This window comes from Meriones unguiculatus, chromosome 4, assembly GCF_030254825.1.
Source record: "Meriones unguiculatus strain TT.TT164.6M chromosome 4, Bangor_MerUng_6.1, whole genome shotgun sequence".
Classification (NCBI taxonomy): Eukaryota; Metazoa; Chordata; class Mammalia; order Rodentia; family Muridae; genus Meriones; species Meriones unguiculatus.
The window spans coordinates 140,808,824-140,830,841 of record NC_083352.1 but is presented as its reverse complement, the minus strand read 5'-3'; the positions used below and the strand labels follow the sequence as shown (position 1 = coordinate 140,830,841).

Below are 22,018 nucleotides of genomic sequence, written 5' to 3'. Positions count from 1 at the left end.
GCATAGTACTTTTTGCTGTACTCAGCATGTGTGACTTGTTTTAAGTCTATTAAAAATAAAGATAAATTGTTGAACCAGTTCTCTTGGTACCACTTATTCTTTCCTCCCGAATTTTTGACTCCTACATTGCCTTTATATTTCAAAATTACAGGGAAAAATAAATGAAACCACAGCATGGTCTCTGTATTTTAATTTTTAAACCTAATTCTAGTGAGCCATGGCAACTGAGAAGCTTAAATCTGCCTGCGACATTCCAAATCTGCTGACATTAAAATAGCAGCACATCTTTCAGCAGTTTAGTTATTCTGAGCCAGATTTTTATGCACATGCATGCTTGTTGAAATAAAGTGCATTTAATTTTTTTTTTCCTTCTGGAGAATAGAAAGCTTGGGATATATGTTTCTACACCCTAAGAAATAAAATTTGAATGTGCAAGGTAAGTGCTATTTTTTATATGCTTTGATTACTGATTAGGACTGACCCTGCTTTGAAAAGTAGGAACACTTAGACAAGAGAGCTGCCCACTTGAGCTTGTCTGTTAGTAGTATACAGAATTGGGTACATCTTTTTTTTTATTTTCAGTTGTGTGTGTGTGTGTGTGTATCTAAGTTAGAGAATAATCCATGGGTTATACCTCTTTCCCTCCACCAGGAAGCTCCTAGAGATCTAGAGCCCAGGTCACCAGGTTTGGTGGCACATGCCACCTGCTGAGCCTCTCCTTGGACCAGGTTAGTGCTTATTGGGAGTGTTTGGGACCAGAAGTGTCTCAGACCCTATATATTTGGTGAAATACACAGACTAAACGAGATTTACAGTGCAAGGTTCTCTAATGCACCTGTTTTGATTGTGACTTGTCCCAGGAGATCATGTATGAAACCTCTTCCCTAGTCATGTTGGTGCTCGAACAGTTTCCGTTTTTTTAACATTTCACATCTGAAATGTTTTAATTACAGATGCTCAGCATGCACCATTGCTACAATTTCTGACTTCATTTGGATTTCCCCAGAAGCAACCCCTGAGCTGATCTTTTGAGTTTACATAGGCTATTTGGGAGGCTATTCCAGGAGACATTAAGAAAATAGAGAATTGAGCCAGGTAGGGAAGGAAGCCATTAAAGTTTGTCTTAAGAAGACATTGCTCCCCTGCTGATTGGTCTTCTTACTGGAAGCTTCTGGGAAAGACCATGCAGAAATGTCCCACCTGAGGGCTGCAGAAGCTCAGGCAATTGTCAGTCAATTCAGTCCTTAGTTGACAGCTCTGGCCAGATGTCAAACCTTTTCACTGTTGTCTATACACTCAATGCTATTGCAATAAAAATCCTGTGGTTCGTTTGGAGATATTAATAAGCCAGTTTTGCACTGAATAGAAAAAAGACCTATAATAGAGAACCAAGTCTGGGGACTTAAACTATCCAATTTCAATATTTAATAAATGATACAGTAACCAAAAAAAATGTAGTATGTGGTGGAAAAAACAGACGCATAAAACAGTGAGAAGAAATGAATCAATAAATAGCCTGACTAACATACATGTAACCAAGTTATCTGTCACAAAAGCTCAGACTGCTTAATGGAGGAGGGCTGGGTTTTTTAAGAAATGGCATAGGAGAAGAAGAATGAGGGAGGCAGGCTGGGATTGGAAGGGGATGAGGGAAAGGGTTACAGCTGGGATACAAAGTGAATAAACTGCAATTAATAAAAATAAACTAAAATGTAATAAAAAATTGGTGCTAGACCTCTTTATAGATCTTATGCTTTTCACAAAAACTGACTAAAAAGAAATAATACACTTAAATGCTTAAAGTGTGAAAGTATAGAAAAATCTACAAGAGGATATAAGACAATATTCACATAAACTTGGAGTTGTTCAACCTTGGATTATACCAAAAGCACAATCTATAAACAAAAGCCAGAGACAACTACGCTCGATTGGCACTGGGTACATCTGATCAACAACAACAACAACAAAACATTGTTAAAACAACGAAGGGCACAATAGGAGAAAACAATTGCAAAACACTTACCTAGAAAAGAATTTGTATCCAAAGTTCCAGAAATTGTCAAAATTTGAGAATGAGAAAAATTCCAAATAAAATATGTAAAACTGTCTGGCTCAATAAAAACAGTAAGTAAATTATTATCTTTAAGATATGTTTTAATTGTTTGAGAATTTCAGATATCAGATACCTAGTGGATTTAAAAAATCAAATCTACTATCACTCCCTCCCATCAAATTTCCTCTTTATTTTCTTTCACCTTTTTTCCTCTCTAACTTCACGTGCTTTGTTTTTCACAGCCCACTGAGTGTACTTAGTGACCCCTGTATGTATATTCACAAGGGTGTGGGTAATCTCTGGGGGGGCCACAACCCTGAAGAAAACTGTCTCTCTACTCCAATCAACCAATGGTCAGTAGCTCCTCTGTATAGATAGCCCCTCAGCTACACGTGGGACTCCAAGAGCCCCTCCCTCATTCTTGCTGGAATTTGATTGATTTGCTCTTGTACAAATAGTCATAGCTACTGTGAGTTCATGTGTACAACTGTACTATGTCCAGAAAATATAGTTTTAATACAGACATCGACTACCTCTTTCTTCACCCATAAGGATTGCTAAGTCCAGTGATCAGGGGTGTGATATTAATGTCTCATTTAGTGCTGAGCATTCCATAGTCTCTTGAATGTTAACCAGTTCTGGGTCTTTGTATTAACTGGATCTTCATTCCAAAAGTAATAATCAGAATAAACAAACAGAAAACATTTTTTTTTCAAAAGCCAACTTCTTTATTCTCACTTTGTCACAAACTGTATTCATTTCCTCTCTGAGCTCATGATATTTTTAAATTTGAGCTAAAGAAATTATCCTCTAAGAGGTAATTATGTAAGTGCGAGAATGGCAGACAAACAAAGGAATGAGATACTGTTCTCCAGACCAGAGAAGTGTGCCTGGAGGACTGGAAGACTAGTGTCATGTTTCATACACCCCGAGATGGTGACAAAACCTCATAGGGAAGTTCAAACCAAGTACCAAGCCTACCAGTAGTTCCAAACATTCTATATTATACTGGACTTCAAATCACAGAGACCCTTTCTTCCTGAACTACTGGACATCTTATGAAAAGGAATTAAATAAAAGGTTTGGTCCAGGAGTGGTGGTATACTTCTTTAATCCCAGCACTCAGGCATGCAGATCTCTGAGTTCAAGGTCAGTCTACAGAGCAAGTTCCAAGACAGCCAAGCTTTTTTAAAAAAATATAATTTATTTATTACAATTTACTCACTTTGTATCCTAGCTGTAGCCCCACACTCATCCCCTCCCAATCCCATTCTCCCTCCCTCCCTCATCTCCTCGAATGCCCCTTCCCCAGTCCAGTGATAGTTCAGGACCTCCTCCCTTTCCATCTGACCCTAGCCTATCCAGTCTCATCAGAACTATTTTCATAGTCTTCCTCTGTGGCCTGGTAAGGCTGCTCCCCCTCAGGGGGAGGTGATCAAAGAGCCAGCCACCAAGTTCATGTCAGAGACAGTCCCTGTTCCCCTTACTAGGGAGCCCATTTGGAGACTGAGCTGCCACGGGCTACCTCTGTGCAGGGGGTCTAGGTTATCTCCATGAATGGTAGGACACCCAAGCTTAACCAGTGAAGAAAAATTTTGAAAACAGAAAGCTGGTGAAGATGTACTAGACCAAAGGAGCCATGTTCCATCTCAGCAAGCAGCAGAATTTGACAACTTCAGCTGCCTGGTTCTGGCTTTAAAATCAAGGATAGAAGAAAGGGCTTATGGAATTTCCCATGACTAAAGAAAGCCGCAGAGGCCAGGCAAGTGAAAGGGGGTGTTCCTGCATGGAGGCTCAGAGAGGCCACTATGTGAAGCTGTGATGGTGAGAAGCCTGGATTGCCTTGGAGGTACCAAGAGGTTAGAGATGCCAGAGCCATGTAATACTGCTGATGAAAGCTGCTAACAGGGAATAGAACCAGCCCAAGAGGAAGAAGTGTTGCAGTCAACAAAGCTAAAAGGAGTGGGAGATCTGAAGAGTATTTTGACATCAGACATGGAGATGCAGAGTTTGGACTTTGCCCAGCTGGTTTTCAGTCTTGCTTTGGTCTAGTATTTCCTAACTATGCTCCCTCACCTACATTTTGGATCGGTAATGTATATCCTATGCCATTATCTGTTGGAAGTTTATGATCTGTTTATTTGATTTTATAGGAGATTACAATAAAGGTATTGCATGAATCTCAGAGGGACTTGAACTTTCGACTTTTAAACATTGTTGAGACTGTGAGGGACTGTAAGTACTTTTGAAGTTGGACTAACGCATTTGCATTATATTACAGCTATGGGGGCCAGGGAGTGAAATGTGGTAGTTTGAATACATATGGTCCCCATAGACTAATGTGTTTGAATGCTTGGCCAAGGTATAGCCTTGTTGGAGGAAGTCTGTCACTGTTGGGGAGGGCTCTGAGGTCTCCTATGTTCAAGCTCCACCCAGTGTGGAAGACAGTCTTCTTCCTTGCTGTCAGTGGATCAAGATGTAGAACTCTCGGGTTCTCCACCACCAAGTCTGCCTGCATGCTGCCATGCATCCCACCATGATGATAATGGACTAAACCTCTGAAACTAAGCTGGCCCCAATGTTTTTCTTTATAAGAGTTGCCTTGGTCATCATGGTGTCTCTTCACAGCAATGGAAATCCTAACTAAGAAAAGCCCTATGAGAAACAATTAGGTTATGATGGTACAGTTTTTATGAATGGGACCATAAATTTGAAGACTAGAGGAGACAGTTATTTATGGGTTGGAATATAGGTCTTAGCTGCATATAAAATATGCCAACTCCTTACATTCCTCAGCCTCCAGAACTGCACAAAACAGAGTTTCCAGTTTAATTTTAGACCATGTGAACAAAAATAGACCCACTTGATAAACATCAATAACATCTTTTATACCTTAGAGATCTTTTGCTTATATGTTATTGTTTCTGATTTTGTTTGTATGGGTTTCCTTTGTGTGCAAATGTGTGTGTCTAGGTGACTGTATATGTTTCATGTGCTTTTTCTTTGGCTTTTTTTTTTAAAAAATCCTATTTGTTTTTATTTTACCTTATTTTATTGTTTATGATACCTGTTTTATGCTAATGAGAAAGAAAAAGAAAGAGTGTCAATTTAGGTGGATGGGAAAGTAAGGAGGATCTAGAAGGAGCTGGGGGAGAAGCTGTAGTCAGAATATATTATATAAAAAAACTATTTTCAATTTAAAAAATAAAACATCTGTGCTGGTATCTCTCAAAACTACTTGTAGGTAGCCAAATCTGAGTAATGAAATTATAGATTATTTAAATTTTTTGTATAGGCCTTTAAATTCCTACACACTGAGCATGTTTTACTTACATAAAAAGTGGGGACAGAGAGACTGAGTCTCCTAGGGAAGAGGTAACTGGCCTGTAGAGAAAGGCAGTCCTGGCTCTGAATACACAGTTCATTTACCAACTTCATGGATTTAAGAAGGCTGTTCACACTTCTGAGCCTCATAATCTCAGCAACACATGCTAATAATATTCACTTAGTAGTGTTACCACAGAGATTGTAATTAATATGTACACAGGGTAGAAAATAGTTACCTAAGCTGGGCAGTGGTGGCACATACCTTTAATCCCAGCATCAGAAGGCAGAGGCAGACGTATCGCTGAGTTCAAGGCCAGTCTGGTCTACAGAGCAAGTTTCAGGACAGCCAGGACTACACAGAGAAACCCTGTCTTGAAAATAAACAATTTTTTTAAAAGAAAAAAAAAACCAAATAAAATTAGATAAATAAGATGCTTTTCTATATATGCTGTATATAAACACTTAAGGTAATTGCATACATTATGTGTATGTGTGGAGCAGGGATTGACCAGAGTCCTGTGTATATTGAACAAGTGCTGTACACTGACCTACACACCAATCTCCTGAACCCTAAGCACTGTGAACTTGTCGATTTTGTGATCTATAAGTCATATTTCCATGAAGCATTAAGAAAGCAAACAGATGTGCTATCAGCTACTTTAGCAATAAGGAATGTCTAAATTGCTCAGGGCTTCAGTTTGATCCCCAGCAATGTTTTGCAAGAAAGGAAGCAGACAAACAACAATGCCATAAGACATACACATATGGATGACTATGGTATTTTTATATGAATATTTAGATCAACTATGGTTACCTAGATACACAAGAAACTATAATCAAGTAAACGCATGTCCAGAATTTATCTTTAAATGCAAAAATAAAATCATTGCATTGTTTAGTATTGTTCTAATTTTTGCCAACTCTGAAACAGAAGGTCTGCCCTAGAACAACTTTTTCTTTTCTAAAATTTGTTTATACTGAGGGGGTAGCTGCTTTCCTGGGTGGACAGTTCAGAGCTTCTTTAGTCCCTGGGAGCTATTTATCACATTTCTTGCTAATCTCCAAAGCAACTTGGGATTAAAGGGTTTATTTGGCCTACCAGTCCATATTACTGTTCTTCATCAAAGGAAGTCTAGACAAAAACTTAGGGCAGGAGCCTGGAGGCAGGAATTGACATAGAGGCCATGGAATGGTGCTGCTTACTGGCTTGCTTCTCATGGCTTGCTTAGCCTGCTTCTTATAGAACCCAGAACCAACAGCCCAAGGATGGCACCATCCACAATGAGCTGGGCCCTCCTCCAACAACCACTAATTAGATAAATGCTTTACAGTCAGATCTTATAGAGACATTTTCTCAATTGAGGTTCCCTCCTTTCAGATAACTCTAGCTTGTGTCAGGTTGGCAGAAAACTAGCCAGCATAGTCATATTAAAATAAGTTTGCTAAGTGAGTTCTGATACAGTATGATGTGTGGCCTTATATGTAGACCGTTATTAGGACACAAACCCATATAAGGAGAAAACTGCTATGTATAAAGCCAAGGAAGGGGGCCTCAAAGGAAGAAAACTTTTATCAACTCTGACTCAGACTTCTAGCCTAAACTATCATTCCATGTGGAAGTACTGAAAGAAATCCTACTGATATTGAGTAGAAAACTCAAGATCACTTCCTTAAACTCATCTAAAACAATGATTAAACTATAGGGCAGGGCTATGTACTAAAGTTGAACTTACAGCAACTTCTTTTCCTCCCTCCTCCTCCCTTTCCTTGCTTCTCCTTCCTCCCTCTCTTCCTCATCTTCTTCCTCCTCCTCCCTCTCCTCCCCCTCCTCATCCCTTCTTTCTTCTAAAACACAGTTTGGCAGGGCCTGACTATGTAGCCAAAACTGCTATGGAACTCATAATCCTACCACCCCAGCATCTTGAGTGTTGGTATCACAGGCCTATGCCACCGTGCTCAGCTATGTGGCTACTTCTATTTCAAGGTTTATAGCAATAACATTTAATTATTCAATTTAAGACAAAATGAAGCATGAAGAAAGATACCATATTACAAGTTTTCATTTGACCTTTCTATGACCATCTAAGGCTGAGGTTCCTAGAAAGAAGGAAGACTTGAAGAAACTGAGAAGGTGCAATGCATATTAATAAAGGGAAAAGATGGGGTGAGCAGGGAGATGAGCTAGCGTAATTGCAAACATTAGAGAATTAGGAGCAAGAAATGATCCTGGGATCATTATGGGAGTAGACTATCAAGAAATCAAGCAATACAAGTGGGATTATAGAAAGCATGCTGGGTGGGACAGAATGTGGTCTCTGCTCATATATCCATGAAACCCCTTCCATGATCTTCAGATGAGCCTCCATGGTTCTCATTTCATGGCATTTTTGCTGACATTCTGAAATGTTAAAAAGGTTGTAAAATTTTTAAAAGGAGCACATAACAGTTCAGTCCATGTAGCAATTTTCTCTCAACATTTTCCACAATGTGGAATACAAAGTAATAAGTTGTAAGGACAGTAACTAAGCAAAGGGTCTTTTAAAGCAAGCTCTTCCTTCCATTTAATTTCCCTGGCTTTAAAGTGTCTGTGGCTCAGCCCATCTGTTGTTCTATTTTGATTGTTTTTGGCAAAGAGATGCAGGAGAACATTGTTGCCTTTTCTGTTTTATATAACCCTAGAGATACAATCAGAATGTTAGGTTTTGTTTCTTCTGTAGGAAAAAAATGCAAAAGACTTAAAAAAAACCAAAAAGGTATTGGCTTTTTTCAATGGAACACTAGGCAGAGTATAACAGCCTTCAGGACATGTGAATTTATGGGCTCACAACCTTTAGTTTTCTTTGAGCCCTTTACAGTTCCGCAAACTATAAACAACTGAAAATGTGGAAATGATTCAAACTTATGCAATCATAGCTATTAAATCTAGAACATTTTCAACTCAAGTGAAATTTTGTTTCCTCAACAGTCACTAATCTTTCTTCTTCTTGCCCTTTTTAACCTCTGATCTACTTTCTGGCCCTATGGTTTGCCTACTGAGAAGAGCTTACATAAGGGGACTATGGGATACCTGACCTTCTGTGTCTTGATCCTTCAATCAAGAACAATATTTTCAAAGTTCATCCATAGTATAGCGAGAATAGATACACATTCCCATTCAAAGCAGGGTGTTGCCTATCTTGGGTGTGCCACATTTTGTTTGCCCATTTATTAGTTGGTGAACATTCTGGTGGCTTCTATGTTTTGAGTATTATAAATAATTTCACTGTGTTAAAAAAATAGAAATGATTCTTGTTTACAAATATATAAATAAACCTGAAGATTCAATGGATTCTTTTCACCTCTGTAGCTTCATTTCAGCATTATTAGTAGCCTGCCTGTGCTTTCTTTTTAGAATCATTAATGAGCTTAATAAAATCCTTGATATGTATCTACTTTTATATTTGTGCAAGGATCAAGAGTTTATCTTTTTCTTAGTAATACATTTATTACTTTTGTAAAGTGGCTCTCTTTAAGCTTGTATGAGCCTGGCTGAATCTTATTCCCATTGGAGTTCTTACTGAACATAAAAATGTAAACTGCTCTTGGAATGAGGAATAGCAGGGGATGGTTGGAAAATGGCAGATCTACACCGACCTCTTCATACCTCAGACAAAAGTCTCTGACCTGCATGGCATTTTTATCTCTAACAATCAGTTGGACTTTCAAGTATCACACAGCAGATGAAAACAACATAAGTAATATTTTTTTCAGGTTAGCACTATAGCATCAACTAGTCTAAAGTAAAAGCAAATCCAGCTCAGTTTGCTGCTGCCTGCTGTTTGGCACGAACTCAACAGTTGTTCAAAGGTTCAGCTTCAGCTGGTTGTAGCAAAACATACCTGCAATCTCACCAGTCATGGGTGGAGATAGAAGGACCTCAGGTTCAAGGCCAGTCTAGACAGGGAGATTGTGTCTTCAAAGAGCAACCAACTCGTAAACACACACACAAATCTTAAGTGAACATTTTTTCCTGTTCATGAAATTAAAAGGATCCAAATTGGTATCTTGTACTTTTGTTTTCTGTGTGTGTGTGTGTGTATGTGTGTGTGTGTGTGTATTTATTGGCATACTTAAAAAAAACTCTTTTATTTACATTTCTTTATATCTTTTTCTCCCTACTCACCACAATCCCTTCGAACATCCCAATAGCAGGTAGGAGAAAGGTTTAGTGGAGAGGGATGCAGTTCTCTTAGCTGCTTCCAGCTGGTCAGGGTCATTGGGTCCTTGGGTCCTTGGAGCTGGTCCAGTTCTCATTTCAGGTGAGCTCCAGCTTCTTGTTTCACAGCAGCAACAGGAGCAACAAAGAAGAAGCAGGAGCAGCCTTGTTCTTTCTTGGAGCTCCACGCTCTCTGGGCTCTGGAATTTATTCTCTCTCCAGAGTCCTCAGATTTAAAATATCTACAGCTGGCAAGTAGCTCCGCTCCGAGTATGCACGAGGCAAATAGTCTGCTGCTGTGGACCATCTGTATCAGTTCCATATCCCACACCTGGGACCAAAACAAAAACATGTTTATATGTACAATACATATTTTTCAAGTATGTTGGTATATGGATGTGTTAGTGCTTGTGGAGGCAGGGGCTCTCAATCAAACCTACAAGTAGTCTTGCTAGCCAGGGTGTCTGAGGATCTCCTTTCTCTATCTGTAGAGGCTGAGAAGAAAAAAAAAAGCCCACATGCCAACCCAGTGTTTATATGGGTTTCTGGTGCTCATGCTTACATGACAAGCATTCTAATACTGAGCCATCTCCTCAGCACCTAGGAAAGTATCTTAATAGTACCTAACGCATAATTTTCAAAATGTTTAAAATCAATTTTCAAATTCAAAATGAATGGGAAACAAATTTTTATTTAACAAGTAAATGTTCCTTTGGAGCCAATGAAGTAGATTGTATAGTTAAATCGGGATTATAAGGTATTGTCTGTCTATAGTTAGAGAACTGAGGACCCCAAGAACTATTGGAAATCCAGGTGTAGTGGCACACACTTGTAATCTTAGCACTAAGACAGGAGACTAAGATAGGAGAATCATGTGTTTGAGGCCAGTTTGAGCCAAGTAGCGAGTTCAAGGCCAGCCACAGCTACTTAGGAAGATTTAGGAAGAAAAAAGAGGAGGTGAAGGGAATAAAAGGGGAAAGAAGAGGAAGAATAGGAGAACAGGAAGGAAGGAGAGGGGGTGGGAAAGAAAAAGTAGAGAACCTCTATAGATTGTGGGTCATTTTCTGAAACACTATAATATTCATTCTTTGAAATTTTTATATATGCATACATTGTATTTGGACCATGCTCACCTCCAATTCATCCTCTCCAGCTCCTCCCAGATGTGTTCCCTCCATGAGCTCCAGGTCCCTTCCAACTTTATGAACGCTTTTAAAAGGACTCATTGAGTACAGCTAGTGCTGACACTATGTATGGAGATGTGGGGCCATCTAGTGGAGCTTGGTCAACCTGTCATTGGACCACAACGTTAAGGCTGGTGGGGCACGCCTTTAATCCCAGCCCTCAGGAAGCAGAGGCAGGGGAATCTCTGTGTATTTGAGGCCAGCCTGGTCTACAAAGCAAGTTCTAGAAGAGCCAGGTCTGTTACACAGAGAAACCATTCTCAAATCTTCCCCACTCCCCCTGCCAAAACCTGACTCTCCCTCCCCTAGCAGTCAACTGTTGATAGCTCCACTCATGGCCCCTCCCAGTTCCATGCTGTAATGCTGTCTGGTTTAACTTGCAATGAAATTCACTTACTAACTGCTGGGTTTCCATTAGGTATTTTCATGCAGCCTAAATTTGGCTAAACCATCCACTGCTCCCTCCTTTCACCTCATCCCTGATTGGTCCTCTAAGCCCAGGTATTTCTTTCTCTTTTTTCATAACATGTATATTTTACATCCCTCCAACTATATTTTTTATTTGAGTTGTACTGTAGTTAGGAGACCAAGGCAACTCTTATAAAAGAAATAAGAGAAAGAATTTAATTAGAGCTGGCTTACAGTTTCAGAAGCTCAGTCTGTAATAATATAAATAAAAATACCATGCACTCAACAGATCTGATAAGAAGAGATATATTTGGGGGAAGGAAAATGAAGAGGAATTAGGGCCTGAGTGGGCCATGAGGGTGGGGAAAGAGACAAAGAAAGACAGTGGGAGAGCATAGGAAACTAGAAAGAGGAACATGTGAGGGGATCCCTGAGAAAGTCAGAGAGGAGGAAAGGGGAGAGATACCGAAGCAGAACTCAGGTGGGAATGGCAGACAGGTTATAGCTGGAGCACCTGGCCCAGGTGATGACATGGGATGCAGATGGTGACATAGGATTTTGTCAGAACCCTAAGGGCCTCTGCCGGCAGGCCAATTGAATTGCCTGCACAACAACTTAACCAGTCCATTATCATCATGTCAAGAAGCATGGCAGCCTGCAGGCAGACATGGTGCTAGAGTAGCCGAGAGTTCTACAGCTTGATCAGAAGGCAGCCAGGAGGAGGCTGTGTTCCACACTGGGCAGAGCATGAGCATAAGAGTCCTCAAAGCCTTCCTACACAGTGATGAATTTCCTCCAACAAGGTCATACCTACTCTAGCAAGGCCACACCTCCTAATAGTGCCACTCCTCATGGGCCAAGCATTCAAACCCATGACTCTATGGGGTTCCAAACCTATTCAAACCACCACAGGTTGTAAAATAGTAAGCGTCTATATGGCCTTCCATATGCCTTTTTTTTGGATTACCATCCTAGCCTATCCCCCAATTTCCTGCACACTTTCTTACTCCTCCCTGCTAAAACCTTTCTATCCTCAGTATTCCACCTCTCTACTTTCAGTTTACCTGTGAACTAGTTTCCTGACCCTAACCACATTACCCAAAGGCACTTTTCTAGTCTCCCTAGATTTCACTTGTGTTCCAAATTAAACACAAAAAGAAAGAGATTTGAAGCCGACATGTACATGTGAGAGAGAACATGTGGAATTTAACCTTCTGATCTCGTTAGTCCATTCTATATGCTTGTTTCCGGTTTTGTCCATTTACCTGTAAATTTCCAGAATTCGTTTTTCAGTGCAGCTGAGTAAGATTCCATGTGTGTATGTACTCCATTGTTGTTGTCCATTTATCTATAGAAGGACATATAGGCTCGTTTTACTTCCTATCTGTTGTGAACAGAGCATCTGTAACTAAGAATGTGCAGATAACTCTGTAGTAGGATATTAAGTCTTATAGATATAAGCCTAGGAATGTCACAGCTTCCTCACATGGCAGTTCTATTTCTAGAACTATTTCTAGATTTTTGAGAAGCCTCCAGTGTGATTTCAAAGATGTGGCTATACCAGTCTACACTCCCAACAACAATATGTAAGAGTTTCTGTTTTGCCTTTGGCATTTGTTGTCATTTGTCTTCTAGATGATGGCAATCTGACTGGGGTGAGCTAGACTTTTACAGTAGGTATCATCTCCATTTCCCTGGTGACTAAAAAGATTCAGCATTTTCAAGTGTTTCCTAGCCATTTCTTCTTTCGCATGTGCATGTGAGTATGTGCATGCCCGTACACACACACACGCATACACATACCAAATAGATAAAATGTAAAAAAAAAAAAAAAAAAAAATTAGGAAGACTCTCACAATGTAGTCCTGATTGGCTTGGAACTCATTATGTAGACAAGACCTGGAAGCCTCTGTCTTCTAAGTGCTCATGTGCCACCACACCTGACCCAATGTCAAGAGGGAGAAGGTGGAGAAGAAAAATAAGAAGAGGAAGAAGAAAAGGAAGAAGAAGAAGAAGAAAAAGAAGAAGAAGAATTCCTTAATCCCTGCACTCAAAACTAGAATGCTTGAGGCTGCTCACAAATCAGTGTTCATTTATAACCTATGGCATGATTCCAATCCTCCCCAAGAGTTCAATACTAGCCTGAAGATCATAAAATACTGAATGTCCTCCTCCTATGACCACCATTTTAGCTATCTGGAGCTTGTAATCTCTTAAACAACACAGTTACTCCCTAATTATTGCCATTTAGATGAGATCTGTACCCTGAGAGCTATGTTCACAGAGCAAAACCAAACACACCTTAATTAAAGTACAACTGATTTTAAATAAATGGCTCATCAGACCAGAATATTATTAGAATACAAACTATACGTGTATATTTCCTTGAATACTGTTTATTGTACAGTTGAACTTCAGGATTTGTTGGTTGCTTTTATCACTGAAACTTAAAATGTTCTGTGTTAAGACTCAGAAGCCACACCTGGTACTCTCTCATCTTCATACAAGGACATTTGTCTTTGGATTAGGATTCATGTGGTCAATCAAGAGCAATTTAATCTTAAGATTATCCACTCATTTATATCATTTAAAAAAAAACTATTTCCAAGTAGAATTGTATACACCGTTACTCTGAGCTAGAAATTAGAATATACATGTTTGGTGGCTGCAATTTCATCCACCATAAACACTTTTCATCAATTTTTAGCACTCTAGTTACTCAATACACATATGTGCCAGACCCCAAATCTTGAAGAGGCAAAGAGTATGATATAGCTAGATGCTAGCCTCCCATAGCATATGACACCTTACTATATTTTTATTCTAAATTTATCAGTCATAAATTATAAAATATACATCAAGCTCACAAAAGAGGATGTCTTATCTATTCTGAAACCTCTCTATGCTCATTTTTTAATAACGTCGAATAAACTATGTTGTCACTGATGTTAAGTTTTTAATTGTTCCACCAATCTACCCAAGTTTAAGGTCATTCTTTATTAAAAGTTTCATGATGTGAAATAATTTTAATTACTCTCAATATATTTTCTTTCACTAGGAATCAGAATTGTACAGGAGCATTATGTTTAGTGAGAACCAATTTGTTCTGCTGATACCAACACCTTTCTGTCTAAATGCTAACAGTACTTTGTTTTAGGCTGTTTTGTCTGCAGAGCATAGCCTGACAAAATTCAGGCAATTTATTTGAAAAATAACCTCAGAGAGTAGAGGAGGGCAGCAAGGCAAGAGGGAAAACAAAACAGGAATATGCTACTGAGTCAGAAAGATCAAGCATTGACATCTTATTGAATGTGTCTCAGGAACAAAAGAGGGAAGCATCTACTCACACACTGACATTCATCTCTCAATAATCAAGGGTCACTGCACTCATCTGCAATGCACATGTGTAGATGCTGAGCAATTCCCAAGGGTATTTCTACAAATTGGAGGTAGATGGTCTGAGTGAGATGGATCCCCTCAGAACCGGTCAAGGTGTGTCTGAACTTATCACTGTAATGGCAGAAAGAATATGAGGTAGCACAAAGGTGATTGATAGGTGAGCACATGAGCTGTTCAATATACTTTCGTATCCACACTGAATCTCTCAGATTTCTCCCTGCTAATTTGGTTACCATTAGTTAAAGAAATATTACAGACTTAAAAACACTGTGACAGCATGAATCAGATAATTGGACTTTGACCTCAAGAAGTCCTAATTTATATAAAAGTAAAATAGTCAGCAGCCTTATCTCTCATGAATGAATGTGAGGATGAAATGAGAAAACATAAAACTCTCAGACTAGATGTCTTAGTTAAGGTTTCTATTGCTGTGATGAAACACCATGACCAAAAAGGAGTGCCAAGCCAGCCAGCAGAGTTGAATAGTTCTTGAGTCAAGAGTGAGGATTAAAATTAATAAACTAACACATAACACATGGGACCTTTCCAAGAGGCTCTAGTGGAGACTAGACTAGACACCTTGCTTTATTTCAGACTGCTTTTAAGCCAGAGTCAAAGCACCTCAGCACAATGAGTTAAATTCACAAGGAGGTGAAACTGAGGGGTGTTATTTTGACAAGCTATCCCACCTGCTGTCACAAACAAAAGGAGAAGATGGATTTGGAAATTCTTTCCTGACTTCAGTGAAGGCCTGGTAAAACCAGTCTTTCTGCTGAGATTTAAATATCAAAGCAGCTGTTAGAACAGTGGCTCCCAACAGGTCTTCATTTTTTATTTTTTAAAAAATGGACCATAACTTAAGAGTTATGGAGCAGAAGATTGTGCCTGTCTTAGGCTGTTTCTCTGGTAAGATATATTCTTACCTCTCATTAGTACATGAATTCCATCATTCATGCCCTGCCTTGGGTTGAATGCATCCCAGAGAAACATTACCCATCATTGACTACCAACCTCTGTTAGGGTAGACAATGGGGTTCAATCTTATGCAGATCAAATCAGCTTTAACATTCTAAAAGGCCTTCAGGCAGGTTTTAATTGTCACTGATAGGACTCATCTCCTATCACAAGCCAAGTCTAAAATGACACTCCATAAAAGTGACTTAACAAAGGGCTCCTTGTGTACATACCAAGTCTGAGAAATATTTACAGGAACCATGGTAAAAGGCTGTCGAACAATCAGAACCATTTGAAAGCTTACAAATACAGTTTGTTAGTTTACACTGATGGCAAGAAACATTAAAGTTTGAATCCTATTAACATTTCCAAACAACAAAGGAAAAGGAGAATTTACATAGGCAGTTACAGGGCCTCCCAAGAGTTTCTGAGCAAGCTTGTTTTGGTCTGCTGAAAACCAAAATCAGACCAAAATTTTATAGCCAGTCCTTTTTTTTTTTTTTTTTATTCTTCTTGATTTTGTTGAAAATTGCCCTTATTAATAGAACAATCAAGTCCAGTCCATTGTATAAGAGGTTTCTCTGCATGACGTCTTCTCCCAGGAGCAGAATGAAACAAAAGGTGGTCAGGAGCTTAAGTCCAATGCAGCTCTCCGGTCTCAGTCTGGACAGAATTCACGATTGTCTGCAGCAGGAACATCCTCCTTCTGGGGAACAAGTCGTTCAAATCGCACCAGCCTTTCTGGGATCTTCCTGGCTTCTTCTGTGTCCTGTGGAAAAAGCACAAACATGCTCTCTTCCCCATATTAATATGGGGTCGGGGCCCTGCCATATTCCAGTAATTGGATCTTTCCATTTTACTTGAGCATAATTATTTTTGGTATTAGGATGCCACAATTGATCAACTACAGAATGGCCTTGTATATCCATGTTCAAAAACTTTAAAATAAAGAAAGCATGATTAAGATTTGAGAATATGACTCCCCCTTCCCTTTTTTTATTTTTTTGTAGTTGGTTTTTAAGAGATCCATGGGCAGGCTCTATAATTTTTTAGCCTTAGGATTATACGGCATACCTGTTTTATGATTTTTAAAAATGTTGAAAAGCTTGACTAATATATGTAGTACCATTATTAGTCTTTATAATGGAAGAAATATCAATTATAGCAAAACATTTTAGTTTTTCAAATTTGGGGATATGAGTAATGTCTATTTGTTGCTTAGAATGTTTTTTAACCCTAGGTTTTAAAAACCTGGGTTTTTAACCTAGGTTCTAGGTTTTAATTTTATGTTATAAATTTTAAACATAGCCTATGACCAATAATCTATAACCAAGACCTACTGAATATGGTAAACTTATACCTTCAAGACAGACAGACAAAACATCTTGTTATTTGTTGAATCTAATTTTTTATGACCATTGAAGCTTTGTAGCATAATTAATCATTAGTTTTTTTTTTTACTAGAAAAACTGAGAAGCTGTCTCTTTAATAGTTTTTCCTATAGTGGCAGCCATAGCTATTCCTTGAGTGTAAGACGGCCCGATGTCAGAACATAACCTAGTATAATTAGAAATTTCTCCTTTCTTCCTAACGGCTCTCAAAGCTGCTTGACAAGCACTGTTAGCATTCTCATAAGCAAATTGCTTTACTAATAATAATCCAGACTTTTCATCACTTATAAGTCCGTTTGCTCCTTGCATTACTCTTGCCACAAAATCTTGAAATAACTCATCGGGTCTCTGACAGACTTTAAACAAATCCTCCACCTGTCTATCTGCTTGTGGAAGTTTATTCCAGGCCCTTCGGGCAGCAGCACTTACTTGAGCATAAACGCCACATCAAAATCCAATTGTTGTCCTATTTTCCTGTAGATTCCATCTCCAGCAAACATGTCATAAGTTATAGGAATTCCCTGAGCTCAATAAAGTTTAGCTGTAACTTGACAATGCTCTGCAAATTCTGACTTTCATAATAAATGATCTCATCCCGATAAGCACGCTCTTGTTAATTGTTTCTAGTCCCCTGGGCAGAGAACCCCAGTAGACAAGGACTCCAACAGAGCTTGAGTGAATGGCGCTGTAGGACCATATTGAGAGCATACAGCTTTCAATTCTTTTAATTGTTTAAAAGGTATAGGAGCATGGACTCTGTCCACCAGGTTGCTCTAGAACTGGAAAACCATAAAACTCAGTTATATATTCTCCATTCTGCCTAGCTTCTTGTAAAGAAGCTTATAAGGGAGATACAGTACTAGGGAATGTAACTTTTAAAATCATCCTTCTTACACCAGATGGATGTCCCAAAACTCAGTCTGATTTTGACTCTAGCTACTTGAAGTTAGCACAGATCCCATAGCTTACGGTGCTCTCTCTCAAGACTGTCTATCTGGACACTATCTTCAAGTCTCCTATGAACCGTAATCCACCACCATTTTTCCATTTTTGTTTAGCATTTAGGGTTTCCCATATGCACCAAGTTCACTAATTGGTTAGAATGACTCACAGAAAATCAGGTACATACAATTACCAAACAACAACAAAAGAACAAAGAAGACATAGAAGAGGAAAGGGGCTTAGTGGAATAAGAAGTTCTACCAGAATGGGAGCCAAGTAAGGAATAGTAATGGGAGGTGAAAATAACCAAAATACACTACATACATGCATGAGATCTGTAATCTCCTTGACCAATCTGAGGGAGACAAAAAGGCAGTTCAGCTTAACACAACTGAAAAGCTAGTGTTGGTTCAAAATTTGGGAGTCTGACCCTGCATGGTTTATTCCAAGTGTATTTAAGCACAGCTCAATTTAGTGAAAACTTCTCTGGTGAGTGTTAGCTCAGACCATATACACAACAAAGCATATACAAATCTCTTAGAAGAACAAAGTAAGCTAAATATAGATCTGACATGACCACATCGAAACTCTTTGTAAACTATCTGTTACACTGTTGTTAATCCCACCAGTCAAGAATAAGACCACTACCACAGTTTAAGGCCAAGTTTGAAGGAAGTTTTAATTAAATAGTGTCCAGGAGAATGGACTGGCCAGGTCCATTCCCAGGCTTTCAGGAAATAGGCACAAGTCATGCTTTTGCAAGGCTTAAAAAAGCAAAAACCCACACTTTACCTCATTTCATCAGCTCCAATCAAAGGCAAGGACACATTCTAACCTATTTTCTGCTCAGTTAATCTCCAGCCCACGAGTGATCAAGCACATACAGTGAAGATGAGTCAAATAAACAGAATGGACAGGACTTATTCTTAACCATCTTAACTGCAAACAGAACCATTAACCTTCAGGGTATATTTTTCCTGTTTTGGTCCCATTGATTTGCAAGGTGTATTGCTCTTGTTTCTGTTTTGCTCTCACTTTCCACAAAGACAGGATCTGTAGATTGACTGATAAGAAAAAGAAAAAGATTGACTGATAAGCATCTATGTAGTCTCTAGCCACACAGATAGGGCAAAGGTCATCAGGCTAGAATGTTCCTAGCCTTCTAAGCAGATAACAGGTATTGTATTCCTTCCTTTGAAGAAACAATCCTACTCTGCTAACATTCCAGGTCCCTCCTTGTCTTTTAGAGAAATATTCAAGTTTTCTTTTAATGTTTTTTCAAAAAAAGGAACTAATTTACTATAAACAATGACTTCCTCTACTGGAGACATTTCAAAGGTTTCTCAAACTCTGTGCAAGGAACTAGAGACAAAAACCAAATACATTTTTAAAAATTACTCGACATTTTGACTGCTGTAGTCAATGTTTTCAACTTGGAGATCCACTTCCACATATTTCTAGCTCCCCCACCACAATAATACTCTTCTTTTGGTTCTTTATTTAAAAGGTTATTATGGGTTAAACATCACAGTACCCTCACATAACCCTAGCACTGGGGAAGTGGAGGCAGGATGACTGGGAGTTTGAGAGCAGCAGAGGATACACGATTAGCTCCTGTCTCAATATTAGAAACAAACAAACAAAAAACTGTAAAGCCTTTTAGTATCACAGTAATAGTTGAATGTAAAGAAGCAAGGCTTCAGTTTAATTTTCCTTCATAAAATACACAAAGCATTTCTCTTTTACTATGTTTAAAATACAAAATATAAGCAGTCACATCTCAGATTGTCCCAAATTGAATCACTGGACTAAATAGGGATGAGATTATCTAGATAGTCCATCAACAGTTCTTGCTCTCAAGACATTAAAACAGTAGGCAGAGACATTAATGAGAACTCACCAAAGGAAAAATAAATAAGTGGTCAAAAGAGCAAGCCAAGGAATATTATAAGAAAGTACCAGAGTAAGTTAATAAATAAATTTAATAAATAATGTCAGTGAATTGTAACTCCCACTTTTAGAGATTAAGGAAGTGTTTACAGACAAGTTTCAGTATCACCGTCAGTAGGATTTAAACCTTTCTTGGGAGAATAGGATATTGAAACCACTAGGCAGTTAGGAACACAGTGATAGAGGTGGGAGTTCAAGTGTGGTCCAAGAACAATTGCTCTTTTCTGTAGGATTGAATGACAGCACACACAACAGAGGCACAGTCAGGTTAATAGAGGGTCTTGTGTTACACTGTGTTCTCTGTACAAGTAAGCTGTGGAGATCTGTTGAAGAGAGTACTACATTAAAGGAAGGGAAGATCCCAAAGTCCGCATACAAAGGTAGTATGTGAAGTCAAGAATGGATTTGGGTCATCTAAACCTTGTGTAGCATTGGATAAATAAAGGGAGAAGAGTAAAAAATATGCACATTCTTGAAATCACAAAAGTAAATAGGGCCAAGAATCCAGCTGAAATGTAAACCAGCTGGGTTCTGAGTCAAACAAAACCTAACTCATACATCCTCACTCGGGTTTCTTGGGAAGAACATGCCTTGGTAATAAGTAAAAACCAGACCAAGTGAAGTAAAGAGTTATTAGAGGTGGAGCTAGTTGTTGCAGAAAATAAAAAGGCTATAAATGCTGATTATTAATAGCCCATAATTATTTTGGTGGTTATTACTTAATCACTATTATAGCAATAAAATACACAGATACCTGTTAGATTTTTAATAAGCCTTATTTCACCTACTGGGCAGAAACTAACCCTTAAACTATGTTATTATCATCAGTTCCACATCCTACGTCATTTGCTTTAATAATTCCTGTCTGGGCTACTTCCCATCAAAATAATATAAATATTTGCATATGCTTTCCATTTGGGCTGCTTCACAGCAGCCATGCCAATCCTCAGGGCAGGCTCCTCCAAAGTGTATGTGTCTCTCTATGCTAATCCACGGCAACTCTGCTTTCTCTTCTTTCATCTACCTGACTCCTGTCTCCTTCTTCTGTCCTCTTCCCTTTCCATGATCCTCTGCCCTCCAAGCCAGAGAAGATTACTTTTGTGTATGTGGGAGACTGCTTGTAGAACAGTAAGATCTTAGGGAGGGGGCCAATTAACATCTGAATACCAAGCACTGGACCTTGCCGTAACAGGTAGTGCTATGTGCAGCAGCTCCACCATGCAATTGTGAATGAGGAGGAAAGCACTACTAAATTCTTAATAAAAATGGTTAAGTCAAAATTCCCATTTGACAATTTCTGGGCATAAGTAGTATTTCTTTCTGTGCCTTTTGCTGATTGTCTTTAATAAATCAGCTGGTGGCTTGTCCATGTGGAGAAGGGCCATCTATCTCCTATGGACATTACTACATAAAAAGGGCCTTAGAGGCCGGGTGCAATGGCGGATGCCTGTAATCCCAGAACTCAGGAGACAAAGGCAGGCAGATCTCTGTTTGTTCCAGGCCAGCTTGGTCTACAAAGCAAGTCCAGAACAGCCAGAGCTACACGGAGAAACCCTGCTTCGAAAAAAACAAAAACAAAACAAAACAAAAAAACAAAGAACAAAAGGTGGGGGTGACTCAGGTCGGGAAAGAACAGTCCTCTCCTCTTGAAAAAGCTGAGGGATCCAGAAGGCTGGCCCAAGGTCTTAGCTGAGAGACTAAAGAATTAAAAATTAGGGTTTGTTTTTTTTTGTTTTTGTTTTTTTGGTGGGGGAGCAGGGTGGGAGATATTTGTTTAGAGTTTAAAGCACAAGCCTGAACAAAGGCCAGCCAGATGGAGACATGTCCAGCCACCTGGGGGGAAGGAACTAGCCTTACCACATTCTTTTTTTTTTTTTATATTAATCATAGGTTATTTACTTTGTATCCTAGCAGTAGTCCCCTCCCTCATTCCCTCCCAATCCCACCCTCCCTCCCTCATCTCCTTCCTGCTCCTTTCCAAGTCCACTGCTAGGAGAGGTTCTCCTCCCCTTCCATCTGACCCTAGCTTATCAGGTATCTTCAAGACTGGCTGCCATGTCCTCCTCTGTGGATTCCTGCCCACTAGAGGTACAGTTGCTAGGAAACTGGCCCAGATGGCCAGGCCAGAACCATTTATGGACTTGGCACCTAAAGTAAACCAATCATTTCAAAAGTCAATTTCCCTTAGCCAGTCATGTAACACCAAGGCATGTAA

At 39.1% G+C, this 22,018-nt stretch overlaps 1 long non-coding RNA gene across 2 annotated transcripts in view; it reads left to right on the top strand.

Moving 5' to 3' along the window:
* The first annotated feature begins 272 nt into the window (after positions 1–272).
* Positions 273–22,018, top strand: part of LOC132653783 (uncharacterized) — a 29,160-nt gene continuing 7,414 nt past the window's right edge. The window contains exons 1-3 of one of the 2 annotated variants that reach the window (XR_009591659.1): positions 273–436; positions 652–728; positions 16,123–16,266. This is a non-coding gene — a long non-coding RNA (uncharacterized LOC132653783). Of the gene's footprint in view, positions 437–651; positions 729–16,122; positions 16,267–22,018 lie in introns of those variants that run through there. The other variant, XR_009591658.1, reaches the window with a different exon arrangement.